Source organism: Schistocerca nitens, chromosome 2 (genome assembly GCF_023898315.1).
Source record: "Schistocerca nitens isolate TAMUIC-IGC-003100 chromosome 2, iqSchNite1.1, whole genome shotgun sequence".
NCBI classification, from domain to species: Eukaryota; Metazoa; Arthropoda; class Insecta; order Orthoptera; family Acrididae; genus Schistocerca; species Schistocerca nitens.
The window spans coordinates 509,135,511-509,161,476 of NC_064615.1; the positions used below are offsets into that span (position 1 = coordinate 509,135,511).

Here is a 25,966-nt window from a genome sequence, read left to right on the forward strand (position 1 = left end):
GACCTATATATGCCATGCCGCAGCTACAAAGAGTGGGATATACACCCGCCTTACGCAGACCAAGACCATCCTTAACAGAACTCAAAAGCACTCTAATATTAGATGGAGGTCGGAAAACACATTTCACATCGTGTTTCAGTAAAATACGACCGATCTTGTTGGAAGTGTTTCCTATGTAAGGCAAAAAGGCAGTAGACTTAGTGTCGACTCAGAATTATCATCGACCACCCGATGTACAGTTGCTCGATAGCGCAACGCACGTTGAGTCTGTCTACTACTACAACCATTTTGAAAAAATGCAACATCAAGATGAGACAGCTCAGCTGGCAAAGTCTCAGAGTCGGAAACGACATGTGTCCTGTGTAGCAAGGTACGAAGTACCCCTTCACGCTGAGCCGGATGGTGACAACTATTAGCCTGTAAGAACAGGACGGTGTGAGTTCGTTTCACGCAGACTGCATGTCCCAATGATCCATCATCCTTCCTCATAACCAACACGTCAAGAAAGGGAAGGCAACCATCCTCTTCCACCTCCACAGTAAAACGAATGTTCGGGTGGATTGAGTGCAGACGTCCTAGAAAGGCATTCAAAATCTCCCTACCATGAGGCCAAACAACAAAGTTATCGTCAACATATCTAAAGAAACAGGCTGGTTTCAAAGGCGCCGACTCCAATGCACGTTCCTCGATGTCTTCCATAAACAAATTTGCGATCACAGGAGACAACGGACTACCCATCGCAACTCCATCTGTCTGCTCGTAATACTGGTCATTGAATAAAAAGTAAATGGATGTCAACACATGGCGAAGGAGATTACTTAATTCAGCACCAAACCTAGCCTCAATTAACCGCAACGAATCAGGCAGAGGAACACGAGTGAAGAGAGAGGCCACATAGAAACTCACTAAAATGTCAGTCAACCGTAGTCCCTCCAAACGGCGTAAAAAATCAGCTGAGTTCCTGATATGATATTCACACCGACCTACTTGTGGACTTCACAGAGAAGCAAGATGCTTGGCTACACGATACGTGGGAGCGCCGATGTTACTCACTATAGCACGGAGATATTGGCTTACACGTCCAGCTGTTGGGACAGTGTTATTAAGGAGGCATTTGAGATTAAATTAGCGAGCAACCTCATTAACAGGGATGGAGGTTTTTGTTTAAACTCTGTTTCGAAGCCGGCTCTCTCCCTTGTCAAAAAACAGAGGGACAGAGTCAATGCTACCTCACCTGCGAGTTCGTAGTCTCACTATCGATAGCTCTGACTTTGATCATCTTTGGTGGCACTAGTTGTTCAGTGTGTGTGTTATCTTTCCTGCATCAGTCCGAGTACCGAGGTTTTAAATTTGCATGTACGTCGCCTGTCCGTTGCAATTTACCTTGAAAATGGCGGGGTCTTCCCCTGCCGAAATATCGGCAGTCGCTGAAGGTGTTGCCTGGCTGAACTTCCGGAAGTTATTTGAAACTCGTAAAGCTGTTGATGAAGTGATTGTAAAGTGAAAACCGAAGGAACAACCACCGCTAAACCGAGACCAGGTAGACCTCGTGTATTGACGGACAGGGTCTGTCGAGAATTTCGGACGGTGATTGTACAAAACCGCATGAAATCAGCGGATGAAATTACTCGTGAGTTTTCAAATGCTCCCAGCAGACCATCTGGCATAATGACTGTGCATAAAGAGTGTGGAGTTACCTTCAGTCTCACAAGAGATACTGAACTGAAAGTTTCTCATAGTGGTGACATTAAATAGCAGTTAATAACATACACTGAAACAGCAAATAAACTGGTATATGCATGCGTATTTCAGAGATATGTAAACAGGCAGAATACGGCGCTGCGGTCGGCAACGCCAATGTAAGACAACACGTGTGTGGCGCAGTTTTTAGATCGGTTGCTGCTGCTTCGTACAATGCTGGGTTATCAATATTTAAGTGAGTTTGAACGCGGTGTTACAGTCGGTGCACGAGCTACAGGACACAGCATCCCCGAGGTAGCGATGGCGTACGACCATTTCAGGAGTGTACCGTGAACATCCGGAATCCGGTAAAACATCAAATCTCCGACATCGCTGCGGCCGGAAAAAAGATCCTGCAAGAACGGGACCAACGACGACTGAAGAGAATCGTTCAACGTGACAGAAGTACAACCCTTCCTCAAATTGCTGCAGAGTTCAATGCTGGGCCATCAATAAGTGAAGCGTGCGAACTGTTCAACGAAATATCATCGGTATACCCTTCATAACTGCGCAACACAAAGCTCTACGCCTCGCCTGGGCTCGTCAACACCGTTACTGGACTGTTGATGACTGGAAGCGTATTGCCTGGTCGGACGAGTCTCGTTTCAAATTGAATCGAGCGGATGGATGTGTACGGGTACGGAGACAACCTCATGAATCCATGGGCCCTGCGTGTCAGCAGGGGCCTGTTCAAGCTGGTCGAGGCTCTGTGATGGTGTGAGGCGTGTGCAGTTGGAGTGATAAGGGTCCCCTGATACGTCTAGATACGACTCTGACAGGTGACACGAACGTAAGCACCCTGTACGATCACCTGCATCCATTCATGTCCGTTGTGCATTCTGACAGACTTGGGCAGTTCCAGCAAGACAGTGCGACACCTCACATGCCCAGAATTGTTACAGAGTGGCTCCGGGAACACTCTTCCGAGTTTAAACACTTCCGCTGGGCACCAAACTCGCCAGACGTGAACATTATTGAGCATATCTGGGATGCCTTGCAACGTGCTATTCAGAAGATATCTCCACTTCCTCATACTCTTATGGGTTTGTGGACAGCCCGGCAGGATTCACGGTGTCAGTTCCCTGCAGCACTACTTCAGACATTAGTCGAGTCCATGCCACGTCGTGTTGCAACACTTCTGCGCGCTCACGGATGTCGTACGCGATATTAGGCAGGTGTACCAGTTTCTTTGACTCTTCAATGTAATTGACTTTACGTAGCTTACCTGTCTACACATGGGAGAAGCCACATTGATGAGGGATAATAATTCCTTTTAAGAGTACCGTACGGTGCAGCTCACAGGAATTTCTGTAATTCTGAAGGACATTTTTTCCTTTTGTGGTCGATCAACTAATCACTTTTCTTATAACCGGTGCCGCATCAGGACAGTGAGTAGGCTGGTAGGCGTCATTGTTCGACAGCAGTAATCGATCATACCCACACAGCTCTCACGATAAAATTTTATGTACTACGAGGGAAATAATCGGACAAAATATCTCGAGCAGTGAGGTGGGGGGGAGGGGGAGAGGGGAGCAGTTCACCTCCAACTTTCCTATTTTGCCGATGAAACACAATCAAAATACAATATAAATTATTTATATGATAAGGAGACAGGATAGTAGTTCTTATTAAATAATGAACTCGAGTAATTTTAGTGAACTAGATCATTATGAAGCCAGCAATTTACGACTAGATCGACTACAAGCTCCCATTACAGAAGGGCAAATTGCTGGGCAGAAGACAAGTGAAGTAGTCCCTATCATTTCTTCTCGGGCACCATTACATTAGCATCCACCACAGATCTGGAGGTTTCTCTAGCTTTACAAAAAACTTTCGCTAGTTTATTGACAAGCATACATTTTATCAAATTTTTTGAGGAGTACATTGGCTGTTTTCTTATAACGGATCATTTCAAACTAAGAATAAAGGGAAACTCTTCAGGAGTTAAGAAGAATGACATATTATCGTGGAGCAACTTCTCATAAGCAATATATTTCTATAGTCAGAGTTAAATGACGCTTGAGTTTTTGTAAAGAAAGACGCCACTGGACAGTGAATGACTGGAAACGAGTAATGTGGAGTGATGAATCACGCTTTACCCTGTGACAATCCGATGGAACGGTTTGGGATTGGAGAATGCCTGGAGAACGTTACCTGCCATCGTCTGCAGCACTAACAGCGAAGTACGGAGGAGGTGCTGCTACGGTTTGGGGGAATCTGAAATCTGACGTGGTCAGGTATGGATCGTTTATTGCGCTTAAGAAAACACTAAAAGTGAAAGGATATGAAGAAATTTCAGAGCACTGGCTAGTGCGTACAGTAGAGGAACAGTTCGGAGGCGACGATTCCTTGTATCACCATGACAGAGCACCCTGTCACAAAGCAACATCTCTGAGACAATGGTTTGTGGACAGTGACATTTGTGAAATGGACTGTCTTGACCAGAGGTTCGTCCTGAAGCCAACGAAACACTTTTGGGATGAGTTAGAACGTCGATTTCGCCCCAGACCCCAGCGTCCTACATCAGTCTTCTCTGGTTTCAGGTCTTGAGTAAGAACGGGCTGCCATTCCGCTACAGACATTCAGGCACCTCATTGAAAAGTGTCCACAGCACAGTTCAACCATTCATAAAGGCGAAGGATGGATACGTCCCTTATTAATGTTCACTAATTGCTGTCCAGATACGTTTACTTAGATAGTGTATATTCATGACCTAGCGCACAATGCTAATAGTAGCTCAGATTTTTCGTGGGTGATGATTCACTATCTACACTCCTAGCAGTTAAAATTGCAACACTAGGAAGAAGAGCAAATTACGTCATTTTAGTTATTGTGCGTATACAGCATAGTAAGAAAAATACATGATTAAATTTGAAGATGATTTGGGGGTTTACACTGTGCGAAATTTAGCACACAGAGCAGCCACATTTGGCAGCAAAGTGCTGGAGAACGACTTGACCAGAGCAACACTCGAACACCATCTGTATCGAGGTAGCTCAGGGCAGCTTGAGTAACAAGTAGTTTTGCACTATCCTATTGAAAGATAATGTCATGAAGGCTTCAACGTCAAGCACAGCGAACGGTTTCATCGTCAGAAGTGTAACGCCAGTTGCCCAAATTAACGGCGATGCGAATCAGAAGTGGTCGTGATGTGTACTCAATTGCACCTCGTACCGTCAAGTTACGAGGGTTGCCCAGAAAGTAATGCACCACATTTTTTTTCTCAGCCGAAAACAATGTTACGAATGCGAAATGTTACGTATGTATTATTTGAAGTCTCCTGAGTGAGCACGCCAGGTTTCCGTCACTTCCGACAGATAGCGAAGATGCAGAACAGTTTGAAAATGGTGTCTGTAGGTGATGTACGTTGCAAGCAACGTGCCGTCATTGAATTTCTCACTGCAGAGGAAGAAACTGTGGGTAATATTCACAGGAGCTTGTGCGAAGTCTATGGAGCATCTGCTGTCAACAGAAGTACAGTTAGTCGCTGGGCATTGAGGATGAGGTCATCAGAAAGCGGTTCGGTGGACCTCCACGATTTGCAGCGGTCGGGGAGACCATCCACGGCTGTCACACCTGACATGTTGCAGCGAGCTGATGTAATCATTCGCTAGGACAGATTAAAGGATGACATTCGTGGACGACATTTTGAGGGCGATGAGGAGGTGATTCACACAGTGAAGCACTGGCTCCGCCACCAGCACAAGGATTGGTACCGACAGGGCATACACGCCTTGTTTGGCACTGGAGGAAGGCCATAGAACAGGATGGAGATTACGTGGAAAATTAGGGTGTGTAGATAAGACACCATTCTTTCGTATGTATACTTCTCATTATGTTCTATAAATAATTGATGAAGAAAAAAAATTGCGGTGCATTACTTTCTGAGCAACCCTCATAGGTGCAGGACTTGTATGACGACGACGACGACCGTAATCTGGCAATGTTCGTTCTCCTCGGAGCCTAAACACACGGATACGTAGATCGTGATGTAGTGCGCAGTACCGCGACTCATTTGAAAAGATGACGCGCTTGCCACTCCTTTATACAGGGTGAAACGTATTTAAGCCGACGAACTCTGGGAGGTTGTAAGGGACATCAAAACAAATATTTTTCCCCTCATTTTTTCCTATGAGGAGTATTTAAACCGGTAGCGGAAGATTTCTCTGGAGGCAGATAATTAAACCAACAAACACTTTTCCATTTTTTTACGACCAAGAGACAACAACTAGGTAGCAGATACGGCCCAATTAAACAGTCCCCAACAACACCGACCCGCACATTAACGAAGAACCGCACTTGATGAGCGCTAGTAACTGTGGCATGTGGGCTATCCTCACTCCAAACATGCGAATTGTGCATGTTGAAGACTCCATCACCCCCGACCGTTGCTTCATCGGTAAACAACACAGAGGATGGAAATGTAGGATTCATTTCACACAGTTCCAGGTACCACTGCGAAAACTGTGCTCTGGGTGGATAATCAACTGGTTCCAGGTTGTGGACACGCTGTAAGTGAAATGGACATAACAATTGCTCTCGAAGGACTGTTCTTACATTCGTCTGATTCGTCCCCATGTTTCACGAGTGCTGATTGAAGGATCCCGCTCCACATGCTGCAAGACAGCTTCCTCAACTTGCAGCGTTCTTACCGTGCGACGGCGTCCCTGTTCAGGTAATCTGCTAAATGACCCGGTCTCACGCAGATGTTGGTACACAGCAGCAAAGGTCGTATGATGCGGCATACGGCGATTAGGATATTGTTGTTGATAAACCCCAGTGTGCAGCTCGTCCGTTGTGGTGCGCTACGTAGTACGGCCTCTAACAACTGAAGAGCGTAATACGGCCTGCACCGGTTTAAATAATCCTTATAGGAAAAAATGACATTAGGGAAAAATATTTGTTTTGATGTCCCCTACAACTTCCCAGAGTTTGTCGGTTTAAATACTTTTCACCCCGTATTATGTTGCCGTTGGACCGACCTCTGTCGACGCGCATCGCTGTCTGGCCACGACACGGGATACCGACAACGATCTCCGTGCAGACAGTCTGTTTGCTCCAGACATCGGTATACTGTCTGTGTGGATACTTGTCTTGTACTGCAGAAAAATCCGATTTCCTGATGCTACGTACGTGACACGACTTTACGATCCTGTAGGGCCGAGAGAATGTTATGCACATTCTCTCAGGCGCTAACTTCCTAGGCCCTTTGAGATCTTGTAAGGTGTTGAGTATGGACCACTGTTACCCATGGACTCCATATGCGACTGACTATCGTGGCGTCCTGGCCAACACAAACAGCGATATCGCTAAACGTTGAACGTCATTCCCTTTACGCCACGACACTACCGCTGTCGAATTCCGACAAGTGCTGTTAATGTAATGCATAACACGAATTCTCACAAATAAACAACATTCGATTTCATGCGATTTCTGAATGAGAAACCCTCTTTGTGATCTTTCCTTGTCTACAGAATTTAGGTGGCGTTACTCTCACCCACTGTATGCAATTGCGATGAAATGCTAATCATCCGCATATCTAAGCCAAATTGAGGTTTGTTTCAACGCCGTCCTCTTGTTACTGCATTTCCAATGGACGCTAATTTGAAAACTCTTAAAAAATTTTCTTTAATAAAACAAACGTGATTGGCATTCTACAGATTTATTCACGTCTACATATTTGCAGCCCTCTGCCGTTACAGGCATCCGAGCATCCATGTAACATGGAGGTGTGTAACGTAACTAGGTCGTTGCGTGAAAAACAGTGTGCTGTAATCGAATTTCGAATTCGAAGAGTTCGTCCACACTTCCTCTGCTTCAGCTTACGATTGCCAGGCCACTCACGAGTGCTGCGATATCTGCAACAATCCGACGCCTTGCGTTCACTGTCATCGATCACCCTCGCTCGATACAGGCCCGACTTGGCTCATCCGATTTTCCTCTGTTTCCAAAACTTAAAGAACGCCTTCGAGGACTTCGCTTTGATAGTGATGAATCAATGCACGCAGAGGTGAAGTTGTGGCTACGTCAACAAATTCAAAAATTCTACGTATTCGTTGCCAGGGTGACTATGTTGAGAAGTAAATATGTAGACATGAAGAATAAAGATGTAAAATGTTAATAACGTTAGTTTTATTTCAAAATTTTGTTAGTTTTTCACATAAAGCTTCAAAATGGCTCTGAGCACTATGGGACTCAACTGCTGTGGTCATTAGTCCCCTAGAACTTAGAACTACTTAAACCTAACTAACCTAAGGACATCACACACATCCATGCCCGAGGCAGAATTCGAACCTGCGACCGTAGCAGTCGCACGGTTCCGGACTGCGCGCCCAGAACCGCGAGACCACCGCGGCCGGCATAAAGCTTCGGAGGCATCATTTTTCAGCAGGCCCTCCTACATTGCGTGACAAAAAAGAACGGAGCACCCAGAAGGGGAGGAGGGAAAGATATAAAATTCCACAGACTGAAGGATATGTAATGTTATTTCATGGAATACAAAATCGAGTCAAATGTACAAATAACTTGGGAGGATGAGGCAACTTATCAGTACGACGTTACACCCTCTCTGGCCTGAATGCATGTACTGTTTTTATCGAGCGTCAGAGCTGGAGAACGTGGGACCAGAGCAACAGTCGGATACCATTTGCATACAGGTGTAAGGTGTCAGGCAAATCCAACACCTTCCGTGAAAACCCTGACATGATAGCAAATCCGGCAGCATGTCACATAGCTCCGAATAAATCCTGACATTAAATTAACCAAAGTAATACGATCAACGAGTGAGCAAAAGGAATACCACAGACTAACACAAGAACGCCTAAATGCATGTCATACCTTCCTACCGTGAAACAGACGCAGTTCCGAGGGAAGAAACGAGAACAGAAGCCGAGAGCAGAGTCGTGTAGGCTAGGAGGCCCTACGATAAGGGACGGAAACCCACGTGCCAGCCGACCGCCAGGACCAGCCCCCAGTCCATGTTAAAAGATAGAGCCCTCCAGAAGAACAGTATAGATCTTACGATAACACTAAAAGGACCACACCAGCTGAAAGTTTTAGCATGAGACTATACGCGTCTCTGTTACGTTGCAAACGTTAAAAACATTGCCCCACTACGAAAAGTATAACGTTTCTCATTGGATAGACAGAATTTTTGTAGGCGGAGCTTAAGGTTAACATTGAGACCCTGATTGGTCAGTTGAAAACACAGCCAGATACCTTTTTTTAAACCAACTTCGGTAAATTGTAGTAATGAGAAGTTAGGAGTGGGTTGCTTCCGAGACGGCGAGGTGCGTGGAGCTGCGCCGCCGCCCCCTGACGCTGCCTAAACACCGACAAGGTAATGAACGCACGCGATGCCGCATAAGAGCGCATAAGGCTTCACTCAGAACTGCAGAAGTCTCATCTGTTACATCCCCTTTTTACGTAATACTAGTGTCGATAGTCAATTAAACTTCGTGGTATTCACATTTGCTACTAGAAGTTAAAATCTGAAACGCGATGATTTTTCTGTTATATAATTATTGAGAAGCCACATCAGCCACCGTAATTTATGACAAGTTAAATAAGTAATTAAAGATAATTGAGGGTCACTATAGACCATTTTGATAGTTTTCTCTTTTATGAAACTTAACTTAAATCAAGATTATAGATGTGATATAGCATAGGTCATCCTTCGATCCATTGTAGAACTTGGAAACTCATTCAGGGTATATTCGTTCACATTTTTGTTCAACGCAGTTGGTTTTTATCATCCTCTATTAAAATATTTCCTTTTATCAATAGTGCAATTTATAAACAATGTTTTGTGAGTAGAATAAAATTTCCAATGGTAAACTTAACTGATTTTTCGAAGTTATTTTACCAGCTAACTAAAAATAGGAAAGCCTTGAACCCCTTCCACTAAATTTAGTTAGTATTAGGATTCTTTTACAGGGAGTGCAGTGGAGCTGACGCTGAAATCATTAAGTATTTGGTTATATCATCGCTAGTCTCACTGAACTCTTCTGAATTCTACATGTCATGTGTGGTCTGGCGTCTCCTTACCAGCAACAGGTCCCAGGTTCAAACTAGTCAATTCCCTAAAAAACACGCTCAGAGCGTCGTTGCGCGAAAGTGGTAGGGAGACACGACTTAGAACAAACAGACACCACGCAGAATGTTAGACAGGTACGTCAGGGCAGCATAGGCACCAAATGGTTTTGCTTTGTATTGTTGAAAAATAGCGATTCAAAGGCCTCGACGATGTAGCACAGCCAACAGCGTTAACTCGTCGGAAGTGTATCGCCCGCGATACTGTCGCATGGGAGGACTCAGGATGTGCGTGACGTGCCCTTGTGCCTTCAGCGTTCCCTCAAATACTACCAGCCGTGACCTGAAGTCATGCACGATTGCTCCACACACCACGACGCCAGGAGTAACACATGTTGCAGGGATTACATTGCTTGTTCTTGGATCGCAGGTGCAGATGTCAATGAGTTACCATGTGCGGCGGTCCTTCCTTGTGATGGTCAGCTGTGATCGACGGGAACCATGACTGTGACAATGCGTGCCTCACCTTCCCATACAGTCAACAAAGAGCCAGTGTCACATCTTAATGGCCTACAAATCTGGATATTAACACGATTCGACCAGCCGCCAAATAGAAAACTACACTGAGGATCCTTTCATCTCTGGTACTGACAGCGCTGTCTCGGACATGTACATGACTTGCCCGTGTCCTTCACGTTGATCACTCTACATCTGACGCTGTTCACACCCCTTATATACGCTACCGGGCCTGGTAGCAACACTAAACAGGAACAACACTAATGGCTGTTCTACCTGGCGCAGTGAATTTCACCTGTAATCATTTACATACCTTTAGATGTTGTGTACGTGTACGCTGTTACATTGATATCCAACCATGTCTTCTGGGTGTCTCAGTTGTTTTGTCAGGCAGCGTAAAATGGACATTAATTATTCTTTATGATACCCCTGAAATAAATTGCGTTGTTCTTTACAAATATTCGTTGACAAGATGAGAAAGGTGTAATCTCTACAGAAAAGCGAGACTTCTACCGGCATTGGTCCAAAAGGTAGCCTCCACTGTTTACCTCACCTCGACAGGATCAGGCTCGACTGTCGCAAACCTATCAGGCAGTAGATCACAGCCGCCTGGCACCTTGATGGGGTCCGTACCCGCAGAGCGTGTCACTTAATCAGCCACCAAATGGGTATTAGTGAGTGATGAGGCATGCAGCCATCCAGGATAAGTGTCGAGCCGAGTAATGAGCGATATAAGACACCTAACAGTTTTGAACATGGCTGTCTTTCAGCAACCGAACAAAAGTTTCAACGGAGAAATGACACAGCCAACCAGTTGCAAATAATTTTTAATAAATTGGCGTAGGTTTCGACACAAGTAAGGATGTCAACATCAGAATAAAATTTTAACAACCGTAAAGTGACATTGCGAGAAGGCAGTAGTCAAAGTTTCGAGCAGACATGCTCAGGTCGAAAATTAAAAATTAAAAAAGGTCCCAGCCTTTGGTACGTATACCTTACAGTGAACAACATCAGTGTGACGCTTGGTACGTATACCTTGCAATGAACAATATCAGTCTGATGTTGATTACAACGTGTACGTATCAAAGACTGGAACGTTTCTAATTTTTGACTTGAGCATGTCTGCTCGAAACTTTATTGCCTTCTCGCAATGTAACTTTACGGTTCTTAACATTTCGTTCTGATGAAGACATTCTTAGAGGTGTCGAAACCTAAATCAATGTATTAAAAAATTATTGGAACCGGTTGGCTGTGTCATTTCTCCGTTGGTAAGACAGTTAATTCGCCTTATGTAGCAGCCCTTTTTCTATTTTCGCTTTTTCGTCTAATAGGTGAAAGTTTGATTTTATTTTTTACACACTGACTGTCATTGAAGGGTTTTACTTTTATTTAATATTGTCCCGGCTAAGTATCAGTTTGATTACTTTTAAAACCCAATGTTAAACGTGGGTCACTACAAGTATAGTCTTCCCAACTGTGAGAGAAAAAATCTTTAGTAGCTTGACTACCAATGTTTACAGACGACGATACTTTAACCTTTCGTTCAATTGTTTTAGTTACGAATCGCTAGTTTGTTCTTGGCATAGATCACGTAACCTTAACGTTTATTAATCTAAGCTAAATTAATGTTCAAGACTTGTATTATGTTTCAAATCAACAACGTCAGTTTATTGACAAAAATTATGAATAAATAGGTTCACTCATACGCTATCATTCAGACAAGTTCTTTAATTAGATGTCTAAGTAGGATTCCCGCTAGCATCAGAGATGTTAGATAATATCCTGTCACTTTCAGTAAATAAGTTATTTCTATTTAATATCCGCAAACTGTCATTAACTATGACCACTAGTCGCGTGAAGTTAAAGTTTCCCACTATTACAATTCAAAGTCCAAATCCGGTTAAAATTCTCAATTCAGTAAAGCATTTAAATATTCACACGAATTGACATTGAAGCCAAAGAGATTACTATTCACCTTCCCGTTTATCTAATCTGATAAATGTCCAAATTAAAGTCTTGAATTGACAATCCTCAAAAACAATCTCGTCACGATCTATTCTTGATCCCCGTTTAATAAAGTCCCAATTGTTGTTCTCTAAAGCTGTACGTCCTAAATAACTTCAGAACTAGAACAGACTAGAGACTGGAGTATCGTAATTACAACGCATGGCTATTTATACTTTAATAAACACTATCTTTGGTGTCCCAGAACTACGTGCTATGACTATAATATTGATTTTCTTACGTATTGGAATAACTAATATTTTAATATTTTCTACTGTTTTTCCCCCTTCCCATCTTTCTAAAATTTATAATTAAATTTTCCTTTTCTTTTGCGTTCTATACTAGATATTTCCCTCTATTTGTTTTTTATTTATTTTTCGTAATTACTAGTTGTGGATGGACTTGGGTCATTTTGTTAATTGATATTTTAAGAACATGGGAGCTAATTTGGGAGTTATTTTTGTTTTTTCAACACCGAGAGGCGCTGTAGGTGTTACACTTATAATGTCATGTCTGTACAGACTGTTTCAGCTGATCGGTCTGCCTTCCTCTATACCTCAAAGGCACGAGTTTTCCTTCATTTCTTCATTAAGCCACTGGCCAGAAATAGAAGGTTGTTCCATCAATGTGGAAGCTATTATTGCTCGATTCAGGGTCACACTTCCTTCCAGCTAACCGTTTGATTCTCTCTCTCCCACATTATTTATTAAAATTCAACTGGGCATCTCAGAAAGCAGCTCTGCTATCTTCTCTATTGTGGGCTCTCTTCATTGTCGTTTCAGACAGCACAACATTGCTGTGGGTGCACAGCAAACAAACCAAAGGGCTGGGCTTTAATTTACGCCACAGTATCTGGTGCCCCGATATCAGATCATAGTAAAAGCTGTTTTAAGCATAGAGCCTACAGGCGGTGTAGCGAGCACTTCCTGGTTCCAGGAAGTCGTGGGGTCCGGCATTTCTCAAGTTATCGAGGCAAGAACGTTTTGACAGACGATAATTTTAGCTAATTTGAGGGGCGGGGGGGGGGGGGGAGGCGTTATTTTCAGACCTGCTAAAGGCTTACCTTAGACAAGAAGGCTGGCATCACACACTTTATCGCCAGCCTAGTCTGATGGGCTTGTGCGTTTAGGAGGGGATGTCGCGCCGCTGTGTCCTCGTATGCCAACAATCGTTGCCATAAATTGCGTGTACATCTACATTTACTTACATGGCCAAGAAGAAACGATATTGCAGGGCACATTGTAGTTCCCATTATACCACATAATGTTTCCCATTCCAATGGAATGTGGGAAGAGTAATTGCTTTTTGGCCGGCCGCGGTGGTCTAGCGGTTCTGGCGCTGCAGTCCGGAACCGCGGGACTGCTACGGTCGCAGGTTCGAATCCTGCCTCGGGCATGGGTGTGTGTGATGTCCTTAGGTTAGTTAGGTTTAAGTAGTTCTAAGTTCTAGGGGACTTATGACCTAAGATGTTGAGTCCCATAGTGCTCAGAGCCATTTTTTGAGTAATTGCTTTTGCCTTTTCTTGCAGTATAATCAGTGTCTTGCGAGGGCGTGCTGAAATGAAATGCCCCCGAATTTTTCATGTGAAATCTGTTAAGGCTTTTCAAACATAAGAAACGTTATTAACAATTTACATCTTAATTCTTCAATTTATATTTACTTCTCAACGTAGTCACCCTGGCGACTAACACGTTTCTCCCAACGAAAGACCAGTTTGTTGATACCTTCGCTGTAGACTGTTTGACATTGTTGACAGAGCCACAACCTCATCTCTGGACACACAGATTCATCACTATCAACGTGAAGTCATCGAAGATGTTCTGTAAGTGTTGGAAACAGAAGAAAATAGGATGCGGCCAAGTCTGGACCATATGAAGCAGAGCCGGCCTTAGGAGTGGTGGGGCCCTGTACAAACAAAACATTTCGCGGGATCTTCTGGATCTGTCATTTACTCCCCCCCCCCCCCTGTCCCCACCCCGCCACGGCCACTCCCCCCAACACAGATGATATATCTTTGCCACGTTTAAAAGAATTGTAAGTTTAGTCGTTTACTTACTAACAATATATCAAAAGACTATTACTACAACAGATCTCTATTGCGATAGGAAAATAATTCGTGGGAGAAGTAAACTTAATAGGTATGGCAATTAATAAAATGTTCATAGTAAAAACTACCTTACTTATGCCTACCCGGCCAGCCGCACGGTCTGTGCCAGTCCCAGGCACGAATCCGCCCGGCGGATTAGTGTCGAGGTCCGGTGTGCCGGCCAGCCTGTGGATGGTTTTTAAGGCAGTTTTCCATCTGCCTCGGCGAATGCGGGCTGGTTCCCCTTTATTCCGCCTCAGTTACACTATGTCGGCGATTGGTCCGAAAACACTGTCTCCACGTACGCATACACCATAATTACTCTACCACGCAAACATTTGGGGCTACACTCGGCTAGTATGAGACGTTCCTGGGTGGGTGGGGGGGTGGACGGGGGGGGGGGGGGGGTGAGTCGACTGCTGTGGCCTGTTGTGGGGTTGTAAACCACTGAGGGCTACGGCGGGGACGAAGCCTCTCCGTCGTTTGTACGTCCTCAGTTCAATACACACACCTTACTTATGGGAATCCTCCGAATTTAATGAAATTCAAGTTCAAATATAGGTTTGAATTTTTTCAACTGTTGGAGGGTATCTGAATCGTTATATTACTCTTAAAAAAGCGGGTTCGCCAAGATCGCCTGTAAATCTTTTTACTCATTACTGGTTTCGACAGATCTGTGCTATCATCATCAGATCCGAAAGTTTAATAAACCAATATTCGAAGTCAAGGTGGATAATACACATTCGATTTTATGTAAACACTATATGCATTGCTAAAGCACTAGAACGTCTCTTGTAACATATTAACAGAAGTTTATGACCTTTACAAACTTTCAAACGACAGAGTGATGTGGCGTGGCGTTACAGTGAAAGAAAGCAAGGAACATCAACATGTCAAACATAAAATACCACAAATGCAAAACAAGAATCATGTTCTGCTGATGTCCTAGCGCACTCGTTCAGTTAACACCACAATAGCGACTGAGCTAGTTCGATATTTGCACAGATGAGTCTGTATACAGTTGATTGCATTGTCGTACTCGACTATCGATATGTACAAGCATAAATTTCAAAGTGCATGTACCACAATTCAAAGTCTTTCTTCACTTCAATCTCATTAGAATTACCTTTGACGGAATTACGTAACATTTTTAAATTACAAATGCACGGTACATTATATTTTGGAAACATATAGTGTCATTCTTAAAACAAGTGTTAGCGATGATTAAATTATGCTCCTTGTAAAATTCTACCAGGCCGCTTCCTCTTTCGTTGCTTCCTCCAGTTCGTGGTTTAAGAATCATAAAAGAAGGTTGCATAAGGAGAAGAGACCGGGAGACACTGGAAAGTTTCAGATTGATTGTATTATGATTAGACAGAGATTTCGGAACCATATTTTAAATAGTAAGACGTTTCCATGAACAAATGTGGATTCTGACCAAAATTTATTGCTTATGCACTATTGTTTAAAACTGAATAAATTGCAAAAAAGTAGAAAATTGAGGAGAAGAGACCCGGATAAGTTGAAACAACCAGAGGTTGTTGATGGTTTCAGAGGGAGCCTTAGACAACAGTTGAACAGAACAGGGGAAAGGAATATTTGCACAGCAAAAGACAAAAAGTTTTAAGAGATGGAATAGTGAAGCAGAAGATCAAATAGGTAAACAGATAAGGCCTAGTAGATATCCTTGGATAACATAAAAGATATTGAATTTAATTGGTGAAAAGAGAAAATTTTAAAAATGCAGTATATGAAGCAGACGAAAGGGAATTCAAATGTTTAAAAATGAGTAACAGGAAGTGCAAATTGCCGAAGCAGAAATATCTAGAGGACAAGTGTAAGGATTTAGAAGCATATTTCACTAGGGGAAAGATAGATACCGCCTACAGGAAAATTAAAGACGTCTTTGGGGAAAATAGAAACAGCTGTATGAATATCTAGACGTCAGATGGAAAACCACCCCTAACCAAAGAAGGTATAGCTGAAAGGTGGAAGGAGTATATAGAGGGTGTGTAAAAGGGAGATGAACTTGAAGGCAATATTGTAGAAAGGGAAGTGGACGTAGATTCCGTCAGAATTACTGATAGCCTTGGGAGAACCAGCCATGACAAAACTCTTCCATCTGGTGTGCAGCTTGTATGAGACAGGCGAAATTCTCCCAGACATAAAAAAGTAGTAATTGCAATTTCAAAGAAAGCAGGTGTTGACAGGTGTGAAAAATTACCGAATTATCAGCTTAGTAAGTCATGGTTGCAAAATACTAACACGAATTCTTTACAGTAGAATGGAAAAGCTGGTAGAAACCGATCAGTTTGGATTCCGGAGAAATATAGGAACACGCGAGGCAATACTGACCCTACGGCTTGGCTTAGAAGATAGGTTAAGGAAAGACAAACATACGTTTATAGTATTTGTAGACTTAGAGAAAGCTTTTAACCAAGTTGACTGGAATACTACTCTCTTTGAAATTCTGAAGGTAGCACGGGTAAAATAAAAGGAGCGAAAGGCTGTTTACAACTTGTACAGAAACCAGAAGGCAATTACTAAAGGCGAGGGGCATGAAATGGAAGCAGTGGTAGAGAAGGGAGTGAGGGGCTGTAGCCTACCCCCGATGTTATTCAATCTGTACACTGAATAAACAGTAAAGGAAGCAAAAGAAAAATTTGGAGTAGGAATTGAAGTTCAAGGAGAAGAAATAAAAACTTTAAAGTTTGCCGATGACACTGTAATTCTGTCAGAGACAGCAAAGGACTTGGAAGAGCCGTTGAACGGAATGGACACTGTCTTGAAAGGAGGATAGAAGATGAACATAAAAATAGCAAAACAAGGATAATGGAATATAGTCGAATTAAAGCAGGTGATGCTAAGGGAAAGAGATTAGGAAACGAGACACTTAAAGTAGTAGATGAGTTTTGTGTTTGGGCAGCAAAATAATTAATGATGGCCTAAGTAGAGACGATATAAAATGGAGACTGCCAATGGCAAGGAAAGCATTTAAAAAGAAAATAAATTTGTTTTTGTTAACTATAAATTTAAGTGATAAGAAGTCTTTTGTGAAGGCATCTGTCTGCAGTGTAGCCATGTATGGAAGTGAAACATGGACGATAAACAGCTTAGACAAAAAAAAAAAAAAAAAAAAGAATAGAAGCTTTCGAAATATGGTGCTACATAAGAATGTTGAAGATTAGGTGGGTCGATCACGTAGCTCATGAAGAGGTACTGAACAGAAGTGGGGACACAAGAAATTTGTGGCACAACTTGGGGAAAAGAAGGGGTCTGTTGATAGGACACCTTCTGAGACATCAATGGGTTACCAGTTTAGTATTGGACGGAAATGTGGGTGATAAAAATTGTGGAGGAGTACCAAGAGATGAATACCATAGGCAGATTCAAAAAGATATAGGTTACAGTGGTTATTCGAAGATGCAGAGGGTCGCACAGCAACGAGCTGCACCAAACCAATCTTCCGACTGAAGACCACAACAACAGCGTTGTTTTTAACACGTAAATTTACGATAAAAATATAGTTCAGTTTATCTTTCCACACAATATGTGGATTGACATCAATTGACAGAAACCTATCACTATGGTAACTGTATGCAAAATAATATAGGCCACAGCCACACAGTGGATTTCATACAAGAAATTGTAGAGATCGTGGTATACAGGCGATATGATACCTGATGTCTACTCAAGATTACATCCGTAACTAAAATCACTGAAATACATGCTCGATATGACAATGAATATTGCAACATTCTGCAGGCAATATAAATGTTGGGAAATGGGTTTGCAATTTCATTTAATTATTTCAATATTGGTCACCATTTCTCTGAACACTTTGATTTCTGTCCAAAGTTCTGATGCAATAATGTATTTTGAACATTCGCCATTTATGTTTACACTTAGCTCTATCTTAAGTTTTTTATGTAACATTTTCAGTTCTTTGTCCTGCATGTGTCTTAAACTTCCAGGAGAAAACAAAAAGCCGAATATTTCGGAATACTTAGCCAGGTGCTCAAACCTTTCTTTCAAACTTTGTAATACTGTTTTAACGACACGGTAGAAAAAATCAATGTCGTGCTTCTCCTCTGAAAGTTGTGCCCTGCAAACCATGTCGTTACTATCGTAATCGAATTGCTTTGTCTTTTTGATAGTTCTCTTTTCTTGAAATTTTGGTACAATCTATACACTGTTATCTGCCCTTTAACTATACTTTCTTCACGGAAATTCTCAACGAACTTCATAAAACTTTCGATGTATTTAGCTGCTACTTTCATGTCTGTTTTCTGTTTGAAGGGCATCTCTTACTTCTCTTGTCTGATATCTCATAGCTTTGACACTGTCCACCCTACTTTCCCATCCAGCATCTGAAAGCTTCATCACTGTTAAAGCTGGTACTTACGACAGATGACCTCGCCGTTTAGTCCGATAACCCACCCCTCCCTCAATCAGTCAATCAATCAACGTTAGAACTGTGTTCAAAAAGATTTCCCATCTCTGAGTGGATGAACCAAAAACAATGTATAGTCTTTGAATTACACCAAAAAAGTGGCTGCTTTTGTTGTAGATTTTGCTGCATCTGGTAACATAAGATTAAGACTGTGGCTAGCACATGCCATAGCAATTTCTCTCGGTTTACACTTTATAAATCGGGCTTGAACACCACTTCGATGACCTTTCATATCTGCATCATTATCGACTCCTAGTTGATCTAGTGTCGATAAAAGGATTTCAGTCAAACTTCCTCCTGTTGTTGAAGAGACGTTCAGAAAGTCGAGAAAGTGTTTCTTCTTCAGTCACTGCGTCTTCTGATAAGTTTCCAAACCTAACAATCAATGTCATTTGTTCATTGTGGCTTGTACCAGGAGTAAAATCAAGTATGACTGAAAAATATTTTATTTTCTTTTACAAAATTAACAGTAGTGTTTTCTGCTTTGTTGGCAAGCAAATTTGAGTTCATTTTGTATGCTCTTGCCAAGCTGATGGTCACGAATTTCTTGAGTTTTTACCCACCTTAAATGTTCCTGCAAAAGAGGCTCAAAATCTACTACCATTTCAATAAAACCAAGAAAATTACCATTATCATCTTGATAGAGCTTGTCGCTGGTGCCTCAGAGGCCATATTATGCTGAGCCAGGTACCTGAGTGCGAGTATAATTCTCTTTAGAATCTGATGCGAATGTTCCTTCTCTTTCTCATGGTTAATTCGATCAACATTGTTGTTTTTGTTTCAACCGTATCTCACATCCTTTCAATTTCTTTTTGCAGATATTGTGTGGTTAAATGAACGTTCGGGCTCTTGAAGCCGATTTTCTAAGTGAGCCCAGTTACAGAGTTAATCACTTGAGGGCTTGTTTGAAGAAGATCCAAAAAGTTTACAACAATAACAAAAAAAATTGTCGGTAGATTTCGAATATACAAGCCATTTTTGATTCGTTAGGTAAATTTCATACGTAAAAATGGGTTGAAAATTCTATTCTGTTCTCATTTAAAGGATAATCTAAATTTACAGTTTTAGTAGGGACTTTCTGTACAGTTTCATCTATCATGAAAGATGCCAAATGTCTGGATCCAGATTCGTGATTATTTCACGTTCGCTTCTAGTAGGCCTGCCTGAACGTGGGATAGCACCAGGTTCGCATTCCAGGACTTCATATTCATAATAAATGAGAAGCACCAGTTTGCTTTTGTTCTGCAATATTGTAGAACAAAATGTTGTTCTACCAAGAACCGACGGAGATTCTGTTAACATGACTTCATATTAATTTTATCTAAACCATCAGATGATGAAGGCTACTGTCAAGGCCATCGCCATTTAAGCATACTTCAGCTTTCTTCCTCATTTGTGAAGATACTGGTCGAAGAAACTTTTCGATGCGCCTTTTTGTGAGTTCAAAAATTGTTTATGATGTAGCTTTATCTCGTTCGTTTGTCTCTCACGAGACATTTCCCTGTCTGCAGTTTCAACTTCACATCACAGGTAAATCACTGTATCTTAATAGGGAACACAACGTGCATTGCCTCAGTTACACACAGATCAGCCAGAACAATATGACCGCCTGCTACCTAATAGCCGGTATGTCCACGTCTGTCACGGATAACAGTGGCGACGCATTGGGCATGGGGCCAATGAGGCCTTGATAGGTGGCTGGAGGGAGTTGACACCACACCTGCACACACAAGTCAACTAATTCCTGTAAATTTCGCAAAGGGGGGCGATGATTTCTGACGCCACGTTCAGTCACATCCCAGATGTGTTCGATCGGGTTGGAATCTGGGGGCCAGCACATCAGCTGGAACTCGCACTGTGTTCCTCGAACCACTCCATCACACTCCTGGCCTTGTGACACGGCGTAGTATCTTGTTGAAAAGTGCCACTGGCGTCGGGAAACATGGTCGTCATGAAGGGGTGTACGTTGTCCGCAACCAGTGTACGATGTTCCCTGGCCGCCAAGGTGGGTGCCTTGTACGAGCTCCATCGGACCCATGGATACCCACGTTCCCCAGAGAATAATGGAGTCTCCGCCAGCTTGTCTCTGTCGCACTGTGTAGATGTCAAGGAGCTGTTGCCCTGAAAGACGACGGATTCGGGTCCTCCCATAGGCATGATGAAGAATGTATCGGGAATCATCAGACTATGCAACAGTCTGCCACTGCGCCAACGTCCAGTGCCGACAGTCACGTGCCCATTTTAGTCGTAGCTGCGGATGTCATGGTGTTAACATTGCACATGCATGGGTTGTGTGCTACGGAAGACCATCGTTAGGAGTGTTCGGTTCACTGGGCACTCAAACACACTTTTTCTCTGCCCAGCATTAATGTCAGATGTTAGTTTCGCCACACTTCGCCGCCTGCCCTGTTTTACCAGTCTGCCCAGCCTGCGACGTCCGACATCTGTAACGAGTGGGGGAGTGGACTTGGTTTCATCTTGGTTTCGGCTTTTGTCGAAAGCGCTCACCACAGCACTCCTCGGGCACCCGACAAGTCGAGCAGTTTCCAAAATGCTCGTGCGGCGGCTCCAGGCAACACCGACTCAAAGGAAGGCCTCGGCGCTTGTTGGTAACGTCACGTGAGCTAGGCACGGCGAACGCCAGGTCTGTTGCAGGCATACTCATAATGGTGGTGTCTTCCTCTCTGACACAGGAAAATGTGAAACTATTGGCGCTAGTTGACCAACACACACTGTTCTGAAACTTTTCTGCAATCAATTAATTGTGCAATTCACTACACTTCTTAACAAATAGTGCACTCCTGAAATTAAATTTCCACCTGTTTTAAGGATTGACATACAAAAACAACTTCATGGTCCAGCAGCAACAGAATTCGTGCTTCTTTACCTTATTTGCAAACCTGAGGAAGTTACGTTTGTACTGGGTTGCTTTTACAAGAAACTGTGAACATATTGGTGCTCTTCTTTAGGTATCTTGGTTGACTATGGGGTGAGGAGCACTGAATGTTAATGAAATATCTTGCGATTGTACACGTTGGGAGAGGGGGTGGGGGACAGAAGAAGAGGCAAAAGAGAGATACTTGTTTTATCAAATAAATTTTTTTTTATCTTGTAAAGTTTCTCCTTTCAGTTGCAAGAGGGGAATTTTATCTTTTCTAATGTGCATGTTTAAAACAGTTTAAGCTCAGCAGTATGATGAAGCTATTTTGTATGTATGAAGCTATTTTTTTTCCTGTTTAGAATTCCTTTCGTTGAAAACGACTGTAATCTAATGACCGGCAACAGTTGGACATTCACACATGTAAATTAGTTCACATTTCCAGTGACGATGTCCAACGAAAATAAATAAATAAATAAAAGAAACGAGTTAATTGTAAGGGGGTTGGGGTAAGTTTCGATAACAAAATGGATCAAGTAAATATAGTTACCTGAATGTAAAATTTCCGAAGCTTGCAATGGGGCAAAGCATCTTCTCATATTGATCTTTCGACAGGATTCAGTAATACAGAAATATTATCTTCATTTGTAGCTTTACGATAGTAAGAAAATCTTTCATCTAAATAAAACTGCAGAATCCAAAACAATACCAAACATTTTGTCCAAAAATAAGAGATTTATAGTGATAAGCACGCCCAGGCGTTTCTGCCTACAACAGACCTGGCGTTCGCCGTGCCTAGCTGACGTGACGTCACCAACAAGCGCCGAGGCCTTCTTTCGAGTCGGTGTTGCTCCAGGCCATCACAATCTGCCGTCTTTCAAACTCACACACCGACAGCACGCTCAACGATTCTACATCCACCGTGCGTGTTTCTAGCAATTATTCCTCTCCAGGTGACGCTGTTGTCGCCTAGATGGATTTATATTGATAGCAGGACCGTGATCAGAATGCTCCCGCCGATCAATACATTACGTTCGAATTCAAATTAAAAATTGTTTCAAAAACACTTCACTTCAATTTTTTAGTTTATCTATAGTGCCAACATTCCAAGTGATAGTATTAAAATTACCATCTAATCCTTTACACGGGGCCTCTAGAAGCGCGGGAACCTATGCGGTTGCATTGTTTGCACATGTCGCAGCGCTCTGTAGGGACTGGCATTGTCATGCTGAAGGACGAACTCTTCGAATTCGAAACTCGATTACAGAACGCTGCTTCTCACGCGCACACATAGTTAAGTTAAAAACAGTCAAGCAAATATGTAGACATACAGAAAGAAGATGTGATTGGTAGTAAAGTTTTTCTATTTACAAAACTTTAGTTTACACATAAAAAATTCGGAGGCGTTACTTTCCAGCACTCCAACGTGGATTGCTTCCTTTTTACTGTTTCTCGGTAGTTTGTAACTTAATTTTCATGGGATGGTTGACATCTGTCTGTGAATGTCTGCAAGTTCAGGGTTTTCGGAATTCTTATGACTCTTTCCCGTGAATCAATCCCTTGATGCTTCATGCTACCCTTCTTCGTATACGTCAACTATTACCTGTTGTAACAGTCGAATATTTTCTGTATACAGAAAGGCCCGTACAGGACCTGCAACATGCGGTCGTGCATTATCCTGCTGAAATGTAGGGTTTCGCAGGGATCGAATGAAGGGTAGAGCCACTGGTCGTAACACATCTGAAATGTAACGTCCACTGTTCAAAGTGCCGTCAATGCGAACAAGAGGTGACCGAGACGTGTAACCAATGGCACCCCATACCATACGCCAGTACGAATACACGCTTCCAATGTGCGCTCACCGCGATGTCGCCAAACACGGATGCGACCATCATGATGCTGTAAACAGAACCTGTATTCATCCGAATGACCTTTTGCCATTCGTGCACCCAGGTGCGTCGTCGTCGAGTACACCATCGCAGGCGCTCCTGTCTGTGAAGCAGCGTCAAGGGTAACCGCAGCCATGGTCTCCGAGCTGATAGTCCATGCTGCTGCAAACGTCATCGAACTGTTCGTGCTGATGGTTGTTGTCTTGCAAACGTCCCCATCTGTTGACTCAGGGATCGAGACGTGGCTGCACGATCCGTTACAGCCATGCGGATAAGATGCTTGTCATCTCGACTGCTAGTGATATGAGGCCGTTGGGATCCAGCACGGCGTTCTCTATTACCCTCCTGAACCCACCGATTCCATATTTTGCTAACAGCCATTGGATCTCGACCAACGCGAGCAGCAATGTCGCTATACGATAAATCGCAATCGCGATAGGCTACAATCCGACCTTTATCAAAGTCGGAAACGTGATAGTACGCAATTCTCCTCCTTACACGAGGCATCACAACAACGTTTCTCCAGGCAACGCCGGTCAACTGCTGTTTGTGTATAGGAAATCGGTTGGAAACTTTCCTCATGTCAGCACATTGTAGGTGTCGCCACCGGCGCCAACCTTGTGTGAATGCTCTGAAAAGCTGATCATTCGCATATCATAGCATCTTCTTCCTGTCGGCTAACTTTCGCGTCTGTAGCACGTCATCTTCGTGGTGTAGCAATTTTAATGGCCAGTAGTGTAAGTAAATCCACTATGAACTCAACCGCAATTTTATGTCGAAGTTCCATAAGGGAAAGCACCTATATGACAAGGAAACTCTTAGGAAGAATATTATAATCATAGAAAAATCACATGAAACCGTGTGGTGTAGTCGGCGGTAAGCATAACTTGTAACGTTGTGACGCTAAGCCGTGGGAGAGGACATCAGAGCAGCGTCAGAACATACGTGAGAGTGGTGGACTAAGAGTGACGGCAGCGAAGGATTTGGGTGCATTGGAGAAAGTTCGGATAATTACTGATTTTGGACAGCATACTGACGACATAAGATACGTCTCACTATTCAATAAGAAAATTATCAAACAGTTTTTATTTTAAGAAACGGTAACCGTTGGTGCCGAAAATAAACATGAGATAATGTGTGATAACTCAAACGGAAGAATTTTAGATCTATTTATTTATTTTTTGTTCAGTCGCTACTTACGAATCAGTGTCAGGAAGACATCAGCGTCCTCAAACTGAGCTCGCTATCAACACATTAAAGGTAACACAGGGAAGATTAGGCGCATGTGTAACGCTGTTTTAAGATAAAGACCCGGGAATTTCAATAATCCAGATTAACGTTTGCATGCAGCAGAGCTTTTCGCAAACATTTCATAACAGTCACATTACATCATATGAAAGACACAAAAACCCGGTGCTCAAATAAACATTTAACACTTAAAAGTTCAATTATATTAAAAATCCATTAGCAGTCAAGTTATACTGGCTTTGCGTGCCAGGATGTAAACAGACGGAAATAGTATAAACAGTTTATAGCGAATGGCCACTTATAGTAGGTCTCCATATGGGCTGTAATTTTGTAGTTGTCATTTCGTGAGACGCAACTGGGGGGAGGTAATATGTTGCCCCACTCTACATGGAACATACCATAGTTTGACCATCGCACGGAGTCCCATATGGACGGCGTAGTAATAAGCATCCTTGGCGCAGAGAAACAACTGAAAGAAGAAAATAGGCTGGATTCACACGGTGGGCAACGTCACGTCAACGTCAACGCGGGTCACGTGACGTCAAAATATTCGTCCAATGCTTTCAAATGGCGAGGTTCATACGGTGGGCAAGTTAGCCGTTGACGGTGGGGGTCACGTGGTTGTCGAAATGCTTACGATTGGCTGTTACTTTTCTGTCTGTTCTGCGGCTGCTCGCATGGCACGAGTTTGATTCTCCTAGCAGTGTTCTCCACTTCGAAAATATCCACTGAGTTTTTAGTTATAAAATGTTTTTATATAAACATGAATGACGAGAAGTTAATCGAACTTGTTCGCCAAAATGTGGAGTTGTATGACATGAGCTGCAAAAAATACAGCGACACTTTGTTTAAAGAAGAAATATGGAAGAAAATTGGATTGGTTATCGGTCGCCCAGGTAAATAACTGTATGAATATTGTAGGTCTACTGCAGATTATATTTATTTGGTATGTAATGTATTTGGATGTATAACATCGCACCTGCATCTATTTATGTATGTATGTACTCACGATTAGGAGGTGAAAAAGCTTAGCAGAGGTTAGAGCCTTCCTGCTTTCCAAGTTCACAATTATTCGCTAGTCGTGAAAGTTTATTTCGACCATGTTTGTATGTAATACGTAT

General features: G+C 42.7%; 1 protein-coding gene across 2 annotated transcripts in view; it reads left to right on the plus strand.

Moving 5' to 3' along the window:
• Nucleotides 1-25,966, plus strand: part of LOC126236485 (uncharacterized protein KIAA0513) — a 273,756-nt gene that overhangs the window by 78,612 nt on the left and 169,178 nt on the right. The window lies entirely within an intron of this gene.